Here is a 15,000-nt window from a genome sequence, read left to right as displayed (position 1 = left end):
ATTTGCTGCAGTTAAAATCTCAGCAGTGCTTCTTTTGAAAGAGACCAGCAGTACCTAAGCTCTGAAGTTGAAGTCTAAACGGACCCCAATTATTGTCCTAAAAGGAGGAGAATAGTTGCAGAGCTTCTCTGCCCAGCTCAAACCATCACCGTCATCTCAAAAGTATTACTGAAGTGGTGAGATAGAAGGAGCAGGGACAAGCATTTACCTTGTGACTATTTCAAAGGTTTTTCTGAGATGTGGACTTTGCACCGTGATGTCACCGGGCCTCATCACTACCTCTTTGAAAAGCAACTACCTCAACTACAATTCATGTTGCCGTCTCCATGCGTTTGTATCTATAGTGTCAATGCAATCACTGCACCAGGTATAGAATGCAATAAATTCTAAGTACTGGTTATACCTTTTGTATCGTGTAATTCATCTATTTTTGCTCTGCCTCTTATTTCTCCTTCAACACAGATTGAAAAAGTGTTACAAAACCCACAACAGTAAAATCAGTCTGTATATGCAGTAAAGCATGCTTGTTATACTCCCTGTGGAACCTACGGGGTTAATCCTCTGCATTGTGTAAAAATGTAGTTTGATCCTGATTTCTCTGATCCTCTCCTTCTTTCAGTGTCCCCCTCTTAAGACATTGTGCGGAGTCACTCTGCACATGCTCAGTTTGGTATGTATTACTAGGGTTCTTTTTTTTTTCTTAGGAGAGTGCATGTGATTAACAGGGCCAATCAGCACTGTCCAGACAGAGGTCAGGGGTTCTGCATCCTCCTAAAGCAAAATGCAAAACTCCTCCTACAAGCTTTAATCAGTGCTCAGCTGGACACTGATAGAAGTCACAAGACTGCTCTAACTGCTGATGAGCAGTTTATATTTACTAAAATAATTGGATTTCCATGTTTAGTGTACTGTGGGAGACCGTATATAGTGAATGCAGGGTCTGGGGTTTAGTAACACTTTAACGTTGACAATACATTATTTATGTAAACTGCGCAAATCCCCAATCAACTGAAGTCACAAAGCTGCAAGTATATGAGGATATAGTCTCTTAAAAGACCAATTCAAATGGATACTGTGCTAGGTGAACCCTTAAAACTTTGTGAGCACTATAGAAACCTTTGCACCTCTAAAAAGCGATCAAAAATTGAAAATAAAACACTAAATAATTACATACATATGCCCTATGAAGACCCTCACCCCTCTGAAGGGCGATCAAAATTTGAAAAAAATTAATTGAATAAACTGAGTGCAGTAATCATAAATACGTGTAAGAAACCATTATATGTGGTCAAATTAACCTAAAATGTCATGCATTATCCATGAGCCCTATGAAGACCCTCACACCTCTGAAGAGTGATCGAGGTTGAGGATAGGTCAAATCTCAATGTGAAAAAAAAACTCCTCAAATATACATAAAGGTTAGTAGAAATTTTTCAAAAACAGTAACAAAATGTCCATATAGACTTAAACCATAGTCCATAAGTATGAGAAGAATATGACAATAACATGAATGAACATTTTACAAAGCTGCAGTTTTTTTTAATATGGGCTGGAGCCCCCAGACTGCACCGGCTATTTTCTGGAAAAGGTAACCAGCCCATACCACACCATGCCTGGCCTAGGGTCAAATGGCAACCTACGTGAAGATCCAGCATATTCCAAGTCATTAAAGGGTTACTTCACATTTACCAAAAAAAACATGCCCGTGCAGATAAGGTACATAAATGGCCCACATCTATAGCAAGGGTATTATTTCACTTTAGTCAGAGCTGAACACTTTGTTTTTATCTACATAGCTAGTTTTTTTGGTAAAGGTGAACTAGGCCTTTATCCTCACTGGGAAGGTTATACATGGAACCAGCATGTAGAACACAAGTCACCGCAAATATAAGCAATACAGTGAAAGTGTAACTGACCGCCATAACGTCTCCTAAATCTACGTATGAAGACTGAACAAAGACCCCCACTTAACCAAAGGTCCTCTAAACCACAACCTGGGTCGCAGGATACTCGCACCGGCCTTTATCCCCTCAGCTTCTTTTTACTGCATACAATGCAGGGCCACTGAGTAGATTCTCTACTTCCTTCATAACATGCACTGTGAGGGGTCATCATATACTAGAAAAGACTGTAAACCTTGGGGCTCAATCACATAGGCGCTCGTCAAGTAACATCTGTTTACTTTATGTACTAGTTCTGAGCTGTTTGCTGTATGGACTCACCAGCACAGCCAAGTTTGAAAGGTGAACGCACCCGGACGCACAGGAGCTGCACCTGGCCCTTCATACCTGTCAAACTGCGCAAGTCCATACAGCCAATGTGTGGCCATTCACTTTGTATGGGGTGCCTGCACACAGCGCAGCACTGGGGCAGGAAACCTAAGAAATGCCTCTTCTTGCTGTATGGAGCTGAGTGCCCATGTGAATGAGCCCTTAAAGTAAATCTAAGACAAAACTTTCTTTTTTCACTTTAGATAGAGTAAGGGAAGGTTAGAACACCTGTCAGGTTGTTTTTCTGCCATTTGTGTCCCATAGGGAGATTTCCCTTCACTTCCTGTCCCATAGCCAATACCCGAAGTGAGAGAAACTCTCTCAAAGTGATGAAAAAATGGGGTGTCACTAGAACTAGTGCCCCGATAGGGTCACTGTACTTTACACCCCTGTACCCATATAGTTCTGCCCCCACACCCTGATCTGTGAGTCCCACAGGTCACTGTACTATACCCCATGTATCCCCAGAGCTCTCCCCTCACACCCCAATCCCTGAACCCTGACAGGTCACTGTGCTGTTCACACCTGTGTACCCCCACAGGTCTCCTTTCACAACCCCATTCCTGGGCCCTGACAAGCCACTGTACTGTAATCCCCCCAAGCCCCCCTATCCAGAGATCTCAGGCATCTCCTGTTGCTTGGTTACATAGATAAAAAAAGGACAGGCTGATTACATAACAGGACATTACACAGACATCTGGATGGTCTGGGGCAGGCATGTCGCACTCAGATAAAACACTGGCCCCCACAAAGACAATATCTTCAAGGGGGTCACACCGGGAGAACTACAAAAAAAAGGGAAATACGCCGGTTTTGTGGTGAGAATATTGCTGCATATTCCGTGCTCTAAATTGTGGAATGGTATAAGACAAGTTCTATGTGGTGTTGCACCAGCTGCGCCAAATCACATGACAAGTGCTATACTTCAGTGACCGTTCCCGTGCGCCAACATAAGCATGCTTGGATCTGGCGCCCCAACACCCCCACAAGAGCAAGTAATAAAATGGCAGGAATCACTTTTATGATGTTGTCACAGCAAGCGCTAATTAAATAGGCATACAGAATTTGGTTGACTTGGCACATGGAAAATGTGCCAACAATTCCACTAAAAATGATGTATTTCCTTCCATCTGTTAATTGGTCAATATCTCAGAATTGTGACATACTGGGGGGGGGGGGGGGGGGGGGATTAATTAGTCTTCACTGGAGCACAGCCAATTAGCCTTTACATTTCCATTTTCTAACCTGTGTGGGGAAAAATAAAAGCTGCAAGCTGATTGGTTGCTGTGGGCAATGATAAGAGTTGGGATGAAACATTTTCTATGAATCTCTCTTTATGGAAATCATGAGAGAGAGTCCATTTCTCTAATGGGGATACAGCCAGCAATACAAATATGACAGTGGATCTAACCCCTCACCCCTCACCACTGACAGTTGGCATTCTTGTAAACAACCCCTGACCTGAGGCTGCCCAAAATAGATCTCATGGTCTATGAATACAAGTCCCGTGTCCTGTACTGTATGATCAAGAGAAAAAGGTTTGTCTTTGGTTACATGTTACACACATGTTACACACACCAAACATCGGGGCTGAGTTTGGCTCTAACCAGGCACACTGATCCCCAATGGTGCTCACTGATACTGATAGCACAGACATTACAAATGAGCCCATATTCAAAAAACAAACCTAGCTTGTTGATGTATTTCAGTGTGTTACAAGCAGCACTATTGACACCTGCCTACATCATTGGAAAGGACCCCAAAAGCAGGCTTCTTTAAGCTTTACCTGTGTATTAGGTGCAACACAGATTTCTCTTTGTGTTGGATTTCATATATCCAGGACAGAATACTGAGCTCTGTGATTGTCACTCTGCTAAAAAAAAATTGGAGCCTCGCTGTGGAAAACGGCAGTTGGCAGAAAAATCATTTGAATTTTGTTTCCGGTTGGTATCCTAGCAACCACGGAAACTCAGTCCACAGGCAGCGCAGCCACAGACAGTCAGTGTGCTTCTGCTAGCGATAGTGAACACACTCCTTTTTTTGTGCTCTGTGAGATCTCATTATAACGTGTTATAATGAAGTGGACCAGGCCAAAACTACGTTTCCGATATCATCCATATAAGAACAGACAGGAGGTCACCTGGAATACCATCATAGGGAGACCTTTTGTAGATGATTTGGATAAGCCCACTTTATCACATAGTGGGTTGAAGGTGGAGACACCTCAGCAATTCCCCAAAAATCGGGAAAGCAAACATGGGAACTCTGATGGGAGGAAGAATTCTGGAGAGGGAAAGAGTTCCAAAGAGGAGAGTGCCATGAACAGAGGAAAGAAGCGCAGATCCAACCAATCTGCTGAGGAAGAAAGACCAGCAAAACAGGGACGATGTGGTCATGCACCGAGTTGGGCCAAAACACCATGTGCTGTCATATTGCCCAAGAGGAATAACAAGAGGCCAGCATCAGATCCAATTTTCTCTGCACCTCCAAATAAGAAAAGGAAGATCGCTGCTGATGAGACAAGCAAGAATGATCAACAGCTCGTCGAGGTAGTCAGCGATAGATTTCACCAGGTTGTCAGCGATATAGTCGGCGAGGTAGTCAGCGAGAGAGTCGCTGAAGTTGTCAGCAAGTCAGCCAACGAGGCCGTCGTTGGGGTTGTCAGCGAGCTAGTCGATGAGGCTGTTAGCAAGCCCGTCGATGAGGCTGTCAGACAACCAGTCAACCGGGCAGCCGGTGAGAATGACAACAAGGTAGTCAGGGATGTGCCTGGCACCAAATTAGAAATGCATCCGCCAGCCGACTTTAATCTTGACAGCTTTATCTTTCATAAAATACTCGGTCAAGGTAGTTACGGAAAGGTAAGTAATCAAAGATTTATGAACAGAGGGTTTAATGCACTGCGAGTTAGTGGTTATTATTATTGCCAGTCGGCAAATAGTAGGTCGTAGGTGGAGGTCACACCACTCTATTCCTTACCGCTTCCCATTTACACTACACACACTGAGCTGTGCTGCTCAATGCCAAGCTGAAATCCATGCTTTCCCCATAGGACCAGTTTACACCAGTGTGATACATTAGTTGGCGCTCGGTTACACTGGAATAGAATGCATGTAAATGCAATGTGCTTTAAGAAAGCTACAATACTGGTATTTTACACCACTCATGAAAAAATAGCATGCCAACGCACATCATCTCCAGTGCGTTTACTGTGTTACATGGATGCAACGCGAGTAGAGTGAATCCAGGCTTACACACTAAGTCATGTTTAGTGGTGTACTGTCTGTCGGGGGTGTAATACACAAAAAGATGCAAGACAGAATTACAAATCCTTTGGTATATAAGGAAATAAGCTGACGTACATTTAAACTGTATATAGCAGATTGCATAACGTTTGGCTGCACAGCTTCATAGCCTTTAGCCCCAATTTATGAACGCTGAATACAGACTTCAGAGTGAGCGCTGGCTGTGATTTGCTAAAAGCCTACTGCGGCTTGCTAAAAGCCTATTGAAAGCTATCCCCAATCCCTAACAGTCTAGAAGTTACTGACTAACAGTCAAAACCACTGAAAACTTGCACAAAATCCTGCTGACTCCCCGTTCTATAAACTGTTTTCAAACTAAGACTAACAATCGTAGCCAGGCTGGGGGGGTTGCTGCTGGACCCAGAGGTAACCTTTTCAGAACCCGGAGCTGAATTGCTTCTAATCATTTGTGTCCTGTGTTTTTTAGGTCGCCCTGGCATCCCATCCTGCCACCAACAAGAAACTGGCAGTCAAGGTGGTACAGAAGAGGAAATTACTGCAAGAAGAACCGAAAAGTGTCCTCGTAGAGAGACAGATACTGGAAAAAGTTGGACGGAGTTCCTTTTGTACACACGCCTATGGAACCTTCCAAACAGAAGTAAGTTTCACATTCCTATCAATCACTCACTCATCAAATCACATCCATGTTATCCATTTGGACTCCAAGTCCAGCACAGACCTAGAAATAAATCCCAAAACCAGAAAAAAAGGAGGGATGGTCCAGCTTCAAAGAGGCTAAGACATGAGAGAGTTATGGTGGCTGCCAATGCAGAATTTGGGGAATTCTGGTTCTCCCCAGCCGTCCTGCTCTTACTTTGGCTTTGCTGTCGGAGTCACTGACTTGGATCAGGTATAGTCCTTGAACTTCTCTCATGATAGAGTCACTTCAATAGAACCTGTCACAACATGTTTGCATGTTAATGGCTTCTATATATTGCTTACCCACAGAGGAATGACGTTCACCATACATTGAAAGTTCCTGCCAAGCATCGCGTTAACTTAGTCTTAAAGTGGATGGAAAGCCAATACTGAACATTTCTTGTTTGTTCACACTTGGTCTATTAAATAGATCAAGCAGAGCGTGTTGTTATATCTGTTTAATAAGTGCAGAAAAACACTTGTGATCCTGTCAGAATTCCAGCGCTGTCCTGAGTCATCCTAAGCAGTCTTATCAGCCCCGCTCACTTCTCCTCTGTGAACTACAACACAGCTCCCCGTATGTTATAGAGATGAGGATGGGGAGAGGTGTTCTTAAGGATGGGGAGAGGCATACTTATTGTCCTAGGATGACAATACGGCACCTCCATAGACATAGAGAATAGTAAGTGAGCGTAGTCACCCTAGGACAAGAAGTAGATTAGTGGTAGGATTACAAGGGGAAAATAAAGGAAGACATGCTGAAAAGAAGAACACTAGTACAGCCTCCATAGCTGAGCACTGGTGTAAGCTGAAATAGATGACATTTTTATTCTTGAGTTTGAAGATGCGTTAAACTCCTGAACCGTCTACCATGTCCAGACATCCCTATATTTCTGCATTTCCACCAAAACACAAACTTCACATCCACTTGACCTTTTGGAACCGACTTATTTTTCTCTTTCTTTTACAGGAAAATCTCTTCTTTGTTATGGAATACATGAGAGGAGGAGAACTACGCGACCTGATCAAGTCTTCTGCTCCATTACCAACTAACACCATAAGGTAAGACTTACAAAGATTCCGTCTAAGGCTGCATTCATACCCGCACCATTCAACCTTTTTATTTTGGGCTTTTTTTGCACATTAGTCGTGCAACAGCATAGGGCAGCCTATTCACTTACGTGAGCTGCCTTATGCGTGACAAATGCACCAAAGTAGCTCATGTATTTTTCTTTGTCCGCGAGCCTCACAATTTTGCAATGTACATTTTGGTGCGTTTGGCCACACAACTGCTACCCGCATTTGAAGTGCCATTAAGAATTAATGGCACCACAAGTGTGATTTGCATCTTAGCACATTTTTCATGCATTTCCCAGAACACCAAGGTGTTAATATGGCCTAAGAGAAGGGTGAGGGTTAACAGTCATGATGAAGGATTTGCATATAGTAATTACAGAATGAATCTTAAAGGAGAAGTACAGACAAAGCTCCTTGACCCGTTTTCAGCTGACAGCGGGCTGAAGCCTGCTGTCGGCTGATGTCACTCAGCCGGTCCAGGCTGGGGAAAGATCCCGACTTTAAAATAAGGATCTGCCCCAAAATCTGGAGCGGCACCCAGCTCAACGATCCGTTGAGAGCCTGAGCCAGTTGCTCCCTCCACTCCACATCCCAGTGCTCCATTAAGTTGGCGGGGTGGGGAAGAGCAGAAACGCTGACTGACAGTCACCGCTCTCTGTTCGGAGTGAGCGCTGACTGAGTGAGAACTCCGCAATCAGCTGTCAAGTGATTGTTGAGTGCTCACCCTTAAAACCGGCCATAGACAGATGCTGCATCGGACTGATGCTGCACGCACCTAGATAAGTATGATTTAACAAAAAAATGAATTCCTATTTTGCTCTCTTCATTTAAACTAAAAGATCACCCACACCGACCCACCTCAGTAAGCCTTCATCAGGAAAGAACCTTCACTGCCCCCCATACACATACTCATCTTCCGTTTACCCCCTAGCCTAGCCTTTTTCAGCCGTCAGCAAAGTACTCTGTAATGCAGTTTGTAGACATCAATCTCACATAATCACACACTCCTTCAATCAGATGCAACTAATCCCTACAAGATTCTAAAGCATGCTAACTGTATAGCATAGGGAGCTATTTGTCCAAGCTGATTAATGATCAGTTGCTACTCCTAGTGACTGGTCACCAGCAAATTTAGTAGCACCATTGATCTGCTAACACTCTCCTGCATAGCACGAGCCTAATGTGATATCTGCCAAACACCGGTTATATCCTCTAGTTTATCTTGGCGTGCAAGGCTGTATCTTCAACCCCACACAAGCAATGTTCCAACCCCACAGGTCTTAGCCAATGGTTGTCAGATACCACAGATCAGGTGACTATGATCCAATCCCTGGTTAAGAACCAAAGAAACCCAAGAAAAGAGCAGGGCCTGTCATTATCACAGTAATACATTGCTGCTTATGACATGCAAGGCTTGGAAGAAATCACCTCTTAATCATTTGTTTACTTATGCTGTGAGACGTGCAATAATCGTAGACCTTTTCTCCTTTTTTACAGATTTATTGCTGCAGAACTTCTCTGCGCGCTACAATATCTGCACCGCCAAGGAATAATGCACAGGTAAGTGTCTCCACCATGATCTTCCATATCTTCTAATCTTCATTAAAGTACAACACCACCCAATACTGCTACTTTAGTTGTGGATGGGTGTACAAGGGTTGAATTGCCCATGGCCAGTTCTGTCCCCTGCTGCTGAAGCTTTTGTGACTCTAAGGGCTCGTTCACACTCGACTCTTTTTACCAATGCTTGCCAAACGCCCCTATAGCGTTTGGCAAGCATTGGTCCGGCGTTTGCGGAGCATCTTTTAACGCTCCGCAAATGCCGCATGCGCGGTTTAGCGGAGGTTGCTAAGCTTTGCCGAGCGTTACAAACGCCTATAATGAAGTTTGAATGGTGTTACCGCTCCGCAAACGCCCCGCAACCGTGTCGCCACCGCACCGCAAACGCCGGCCGTGCGTTTGCGGAGCGGCACCGTAGACTAGAATAGGAGGCTTCAACGCCTCCTGACTCGACCAGGGGCGTCCGTTTTTCCGCGACGCTAACGCTCCCGTTAGAACAGCACCATGTGCTGCAATGTGCAGAATTGTCCGAGGCCTCTCTGCCGCCTGCACACAACGCTAGTGTGAACGTAGCCTAAGTAAGGGAGTCTCACTTCCCCATATTACATACATTTGCAATTGTAGATGTCCTGTTCTAACACTGTGCCATGTCCCATTCAGCAGCTGAGCAAAACCAGCCACAGGTGCAAAATTTGCTCTGGGTCCCATCAATCCCCGTAAACCAGCAGAAGAAACAATATTGAGGTGCACTCCGTCAATCTGAAATGAGTCTATGGCTTTATTAAAGACACGTGGATAGAAACACTCCCCAGGCTGCCTAATTCTAACACTTATCACCCTCTAGTGGGACGTAATCATGCCCCCACTAGAAGGGCAAAAGGTGACGCAGGAAGAAAGCCTGCGGAGTGTTTCTGATCCCTTCTTTTCAATAAAGATGTTGAAGCATTGCAGAATGACCAACTGTGATTTGATATGGTTTCTTACACTGCAGTAAGCTGACAGCCAAGGTCATGAGGTTCCTCTTACCATTCGTAAAGCAGTGCAGAAAGTTAGAAGGGGATCTAACCCGCTGGCACCCCTTGAAAGCTGAACTATTAGTATTGGTTGAATTACGGTTTTAAACATTTGATCTGTAAATCTAACTCTCTCCTTTTTTTTTTTTTTTTACAGAGACTTGAAACCCGAGAATATACTGCTCGACAGCTCCGGCCATGTCAAAATTGCAGACTTTGGCCTTTCAGAAGCCGACGTGTTTGGATCCGACAAAGTATTTACTTGTGCCGGTACTCCAATCTATATGGCCCCAGAAGTAAGTATAACACCACCCTTGTTTTTCCCCTCTACTGCTCCCATCTTTATCTTATAATATCTATGAACCTAACAAGAATTTTGGAGATAAAGGAGCAGAGCCACAATGATGGTGACTCAAAAAACCTAAAAAACAACAGGAGGCCCACTGTGACCTGTCATTCCCACCAACCATTGTTAACTATTATTACTGCTCTGTGCAGCTCATCGTGTGCTTTATTTTATAGTTAATCTTACTCTCTGTTTTATCAGGTTCTACAAGGAAAACCCTGTGATGCTATGTCTGACTATTGGTCACTGGGTGTCATCTTATTCGAAATGGCCACAGGAGCACATCCAGGTGAAGCCAGATTCAGGAGACACTTCTATCCGAGGGACATGGATCCTGAACTTCAAGATGTCATTGAAAGAGTAAGTATACTCTACAATTAGAATTATGCAAAAGCTATAGATCCTTAGTGTAGTGTTCTTTATGAGAGAAGCTTGCAAAACGTTCTCTAGTATCCAGTACATCACCAGGTGTAAGAAAGCACACAGGGGGCATCCGACTTCTGGAAGTGTTATGTACACACGGTATAGCAAGATATTCACCACACAGGGAGTCAGAATAATAGAGGAACTATCCATGAGCTTTTGGATGAACTCATTCACTGGTTCAGAAATGTTCACTTTGATCCTTCCAACAGACATATATATCTTCAGTGAAAACTACACCAAGGAATTAAAATATGACATTCTGAGGTGTTTTTTTTCTATTTTTAAGAAATAGCCGACACTAAACTGGCTGATTGATCAGTTTCTGTTAGTGACAATCTACCGTATGCTAAATTTCATTTCTTTTTCTTTATAGCTTCTTGAAATAAATCCGAGCGATCGCCGGCAGGCAGTGAAACAACTGCGAAAACATCCCTTCTTCAGTACCATTTACTGGAAGAAGCTGGAGAAAGGAAAGGCCACCTCACCATTGAAGATGCCAGAAGAAAGTCTGCGCTCACAAATCGACACAAATCAGCAAATTGATGTGAAGGAACTGATTCCCTACACAGGAAATACAGAAAATAAAATTGCAGAAGAGCAACAGAGATTGTTCGATGGCTTCAGCTTCAAAAGCACAAAATGGAGAAGGATGGTGGAGAGGAAATGAAAGAATGAGGGCTCATTCGCACCATCTGCATTGAGCCACGTTCTTTTGGACAGATCACCACAAGGTTAGACCATACTTCTCTTGTGGGTCACAGGAATGACCTAACTTTTGCTTTCCTGGGGCAAAGAGTCAGCTTATAGCAGGCTATTACAGTGTATAGCAGGCAGATCACCACCTTTGTGCATCATTCATCATGATTGACATGGATCGACAGTGCTGGACAACATGAATGAAACTGAATTCACATCAAGATAAAAAAACTGCCGGAAGATCAGAGGACAGTTGGTTTACCACGGATCAACACCTTTATGCGTCATTCATCATGAGTGGATCAACATTCCTAGATGATAGGAATGACGTTGGATTTATACAATGGAACATAACCTCATCCATTCTGGGTGAGAGGATTAGAAGGAGCAGTGGTTTGCCATGTCGGCAGATCACCGCCTATGTGCGTCATTCATCGTGATTTATATGGATCAACATTGCCGGAAGACATGAATGACGTTGGATTTATACAATGGAACACAACCTCATCCTTTTTGGGTGAGAGGATTAGAAGGAGCAGTGGTTTGCCATGTCGGCAGATCACCATCTATGTGCATCATTCATCGTGATTGATATAGATCAACATTGCTAGACGACATGAATGATGTTGGATTTATACAATGGAACATAACCTCATCCTTTTTGGGTGAGAGGATTAGAAGGAGCAGTGGTTTGCCATGTCGGCAGATCACCGCCTATGTGCGTCAATCATCGTGACTGATATGGATCAACATTGCTGGACAACATGAATGACGTTGGATTTATACAATGGAACATAACCTCATCCTTTTTGGGTGAGAGGATTAGAAGGAGCAGTGGTTTGCCATGTCGGCAGATCACCGCCTATGTGCGTCATTCATCGTGATTGATATGGATGAACATTGCCGGACAACATGAATTACATTGGATTTAAACAATGGAACATAACCTCATCCGTTTTGGGTGAGATTAGAAGGAGCAGTGGTTTGCCATGTCGGCAGATCACCACCTATGTGCATCATTCATCGTGACTGATATAGATCAACATTGCTAGACGACATGAATGATGTTGGATTTATACAATGGAACATAACCTCATCCTTTTTGGGTGAGATTAGAAGGAGCAGTGGTTTGCCATGTCGGCAGATCACCGCCTATGTGCGTCATTGATCGTGACTGATATGGATCAACATTGCTGGACAACATGAATGACGTTGATTATTACAATGGAACATAACCTCATCCTTTTTGGGTGAGAGGATTAGAAGGAGCAGTGGTTTGCCATGTCGGCAGATCACCGCCTATGTGCGTCATTCATTGTGATTGATATGGATCAACATTGCTTGACGACATGAATGACGTTGGATTTATACAATGGAACATAACCTCATCCTTTTTGGGTGAGAGGATTAGAAAGAGCAGTGGTTTGCCATGTCGGCAGATCACCGCCTATGTGCGTCATTCATCGTGATTGATATGGATCAACATTGCCGGACGACATGAATGACATTGTATTAATACAATGGAACATAACCTCATCCTTTTTGGGTGAGAGGATTAAAAGGAGCAGTGGTTTGCCATGTCGGCAGATCACCACCTATGTGAATCATTCATCGTGATTGACATGGATCAAAGAAAAAAGATTAACAGTAAGAATATTGTTCTTACTTGGGTGATAAGTGAGAAGACTATCAAGTTTTTAGATATGGAGATTATGCAGGAACAGGATCCTCTACTAACAAAAACATTCTTCAAGACGGTAGATCGCAATGGTTATATACCCCTGAACAGTTGTCATCACACCTCCTGGCTTATGAATGTCCCTAAAGGACAATTTGTCAGACTAAGGAGAAATTGTACTAGAAAGGAGGATTATCGGGATCAAGCAAAGATGACTTATACAATGGAACATAACCCCATCCCTTTTCAATGAGAGGATTGGAAGGAGCAGTGGTTTGCCATGTCGGCAGATCACCACTTATGTAATATTCATCGGGAATGACATGACACATTGCTGGACGACATGAATGACGGCTATATACTGTAGATCAGTGGTGGGCAACCTTTTTTTTCAACTGAGCCAAATCTCGCCAAAACCACAATTGAAATTTATTTTGAGAGCCACATTTTTAAAACTGAAAATACATCTCCCATATAGTAATTCATCCCCCATAGTAATTCATCCCCCATATAGTAATTCATCCCCCATATAGTAATTAATCCCCCATATAGTAATTCATCCCCCATAGTAATTCATCCCCCATATAGTAATTCATCCCCCCCATAGTAATTCATCCCCCATATAGTAATTCATCCCCCATATAGTAATTCATCCCCCATATAGTAATTCATCCCCCATATAGTAAGTCCCCCATAGTAATTCATTCCCCATATAGTAATTCATCCCCCATATAGTAAGTCCCCCATATAGTAATTCATTCCCCATATAGTAAGTCCCCCATATAGTAAGTCCCCCATATAGTAAGTCCCCCATATAGTAATTCATTCCCCATATAGTAAGTCCCCCATATAGTAATTCATCCCCCATATAGTAAGTCCCCCATATAGTAATTCATTCCCCATATAGTAAGTCCCCCATATAGTAATTCATCCCCCATATAGTAAGTCCCCCATATAGTAATTCATTCCCCATATAGTAATTCATTCCCCATATAGTAAGTCCCCCATATAGTAATTCATCTACCATATAGTAAGTCCCCCATATAGTAAGTCCCCCATATAGTAATTCATTCCCCATATAGTAAGTCCCCCATATAGTAATTCATTCCCCATATAGTAAGTCCTCCATATAGTAATTCATTCCCCATATAGTAAGTCCTCCATATAGTAATTCATTCCCCATATAGTAAGTCCCCCATATAGTAATTCATTCCCCATATAGTAAGTCCTCCATATAGTAATTCATTCCCCATATAGTAAGTCCTCCATATAGTAATTCATTCCCCATATAGTAAGTCCCCCCTGTGTCAATTCACTTACCTTTGCTCCGCGCGTTCCTCTCGTATTCCCGCGCCGTTCTGGTCTTCAGGGAGGACTGTGAGAGGAGAAGAGTTCGTCACGCTGCCCCGCCTACATCCTGACAGCTGCAGAGTCCTGACGCCCGAGAGGAGGGAGGGGGGCGGCCATCCGAGAGGAGGGGAGGGGAGAGGGGGAGAGGAGGAGAGGAGGGGAGGGGGGGGGGGCGGCCGGCCGCCCGCCCGCCCGAGAGGAGGGAGGGGAGCGGGCGCCCGGCACACAGGAGAGCCGCATTTAAGTTTGTAAAGAGCCGCATGTGGCTCGCGAGCCGCGGCTTGCCGACCACTGCTGTAGATGCATGAGTCCAGTGCTATCTTCAACTGGGCTGATCCTTTGCTAGTCTTCAGATCCCCAGTGCTGCCCTTTTTTTTTTTTTTTAAATAATATTTTTATTGGGGTTTCAAACAACAATACAGTAGATGCAACAGTGTACTCAGAGTCAGAGAAGTGGTCTAAACTTACAAAAGAATAGGTAAAAAAAAAAATGTAATCAAGCTCAATGAGCATATTACAGGTTTCAAAGTAATAAACAAGATGATAACTAAGGGGGGGAGGCTAGAACCAGTGGGGCCTTCCAAGCCATATCCGCTAAAGCCAGAAGAATGACAGAGGTCCCCAGGGTGGTCGCTGCCTC

General features: G+C 43.7%; 1 pseudogene; it reads left to right on the top strand.

Annotated features, from left to right (window-relative positions):
* The first annotated feature begins 4,345 nt into the window (after positions 1–4,345).
* LOC149455776 (putative serine/threonine-protein kinase DDB_G0277449) lies at positions 4,346–11,337 on the top strand (annotated as a pseudogene).
* Positions 11,338–15,000: the final 3,663 nt, after the last annotated feature.

The sequence above is a fragment of the Staurois parvus genome, unplaced genomic scaffold, assembly GCF_062004578.1.
Source record: "Staurois parvus isolate SC_StPar_1 unplaced genomic scaffold, SC_StPar_1.0 ptg000388l, whole genome shotgun sequence".
In the NCBI taxonomy this organism is placed as follows: Eukaryota; Metazoa; Chordata; class Amphibia; order Anura; family Ranidae; genus Staurois; species Staurois parvus.
The sequence above is the reverse complement of the archived record's forward strand: the minus strand, read 5'-3'. Positions and strand labels throughout refer to the sequence as shown.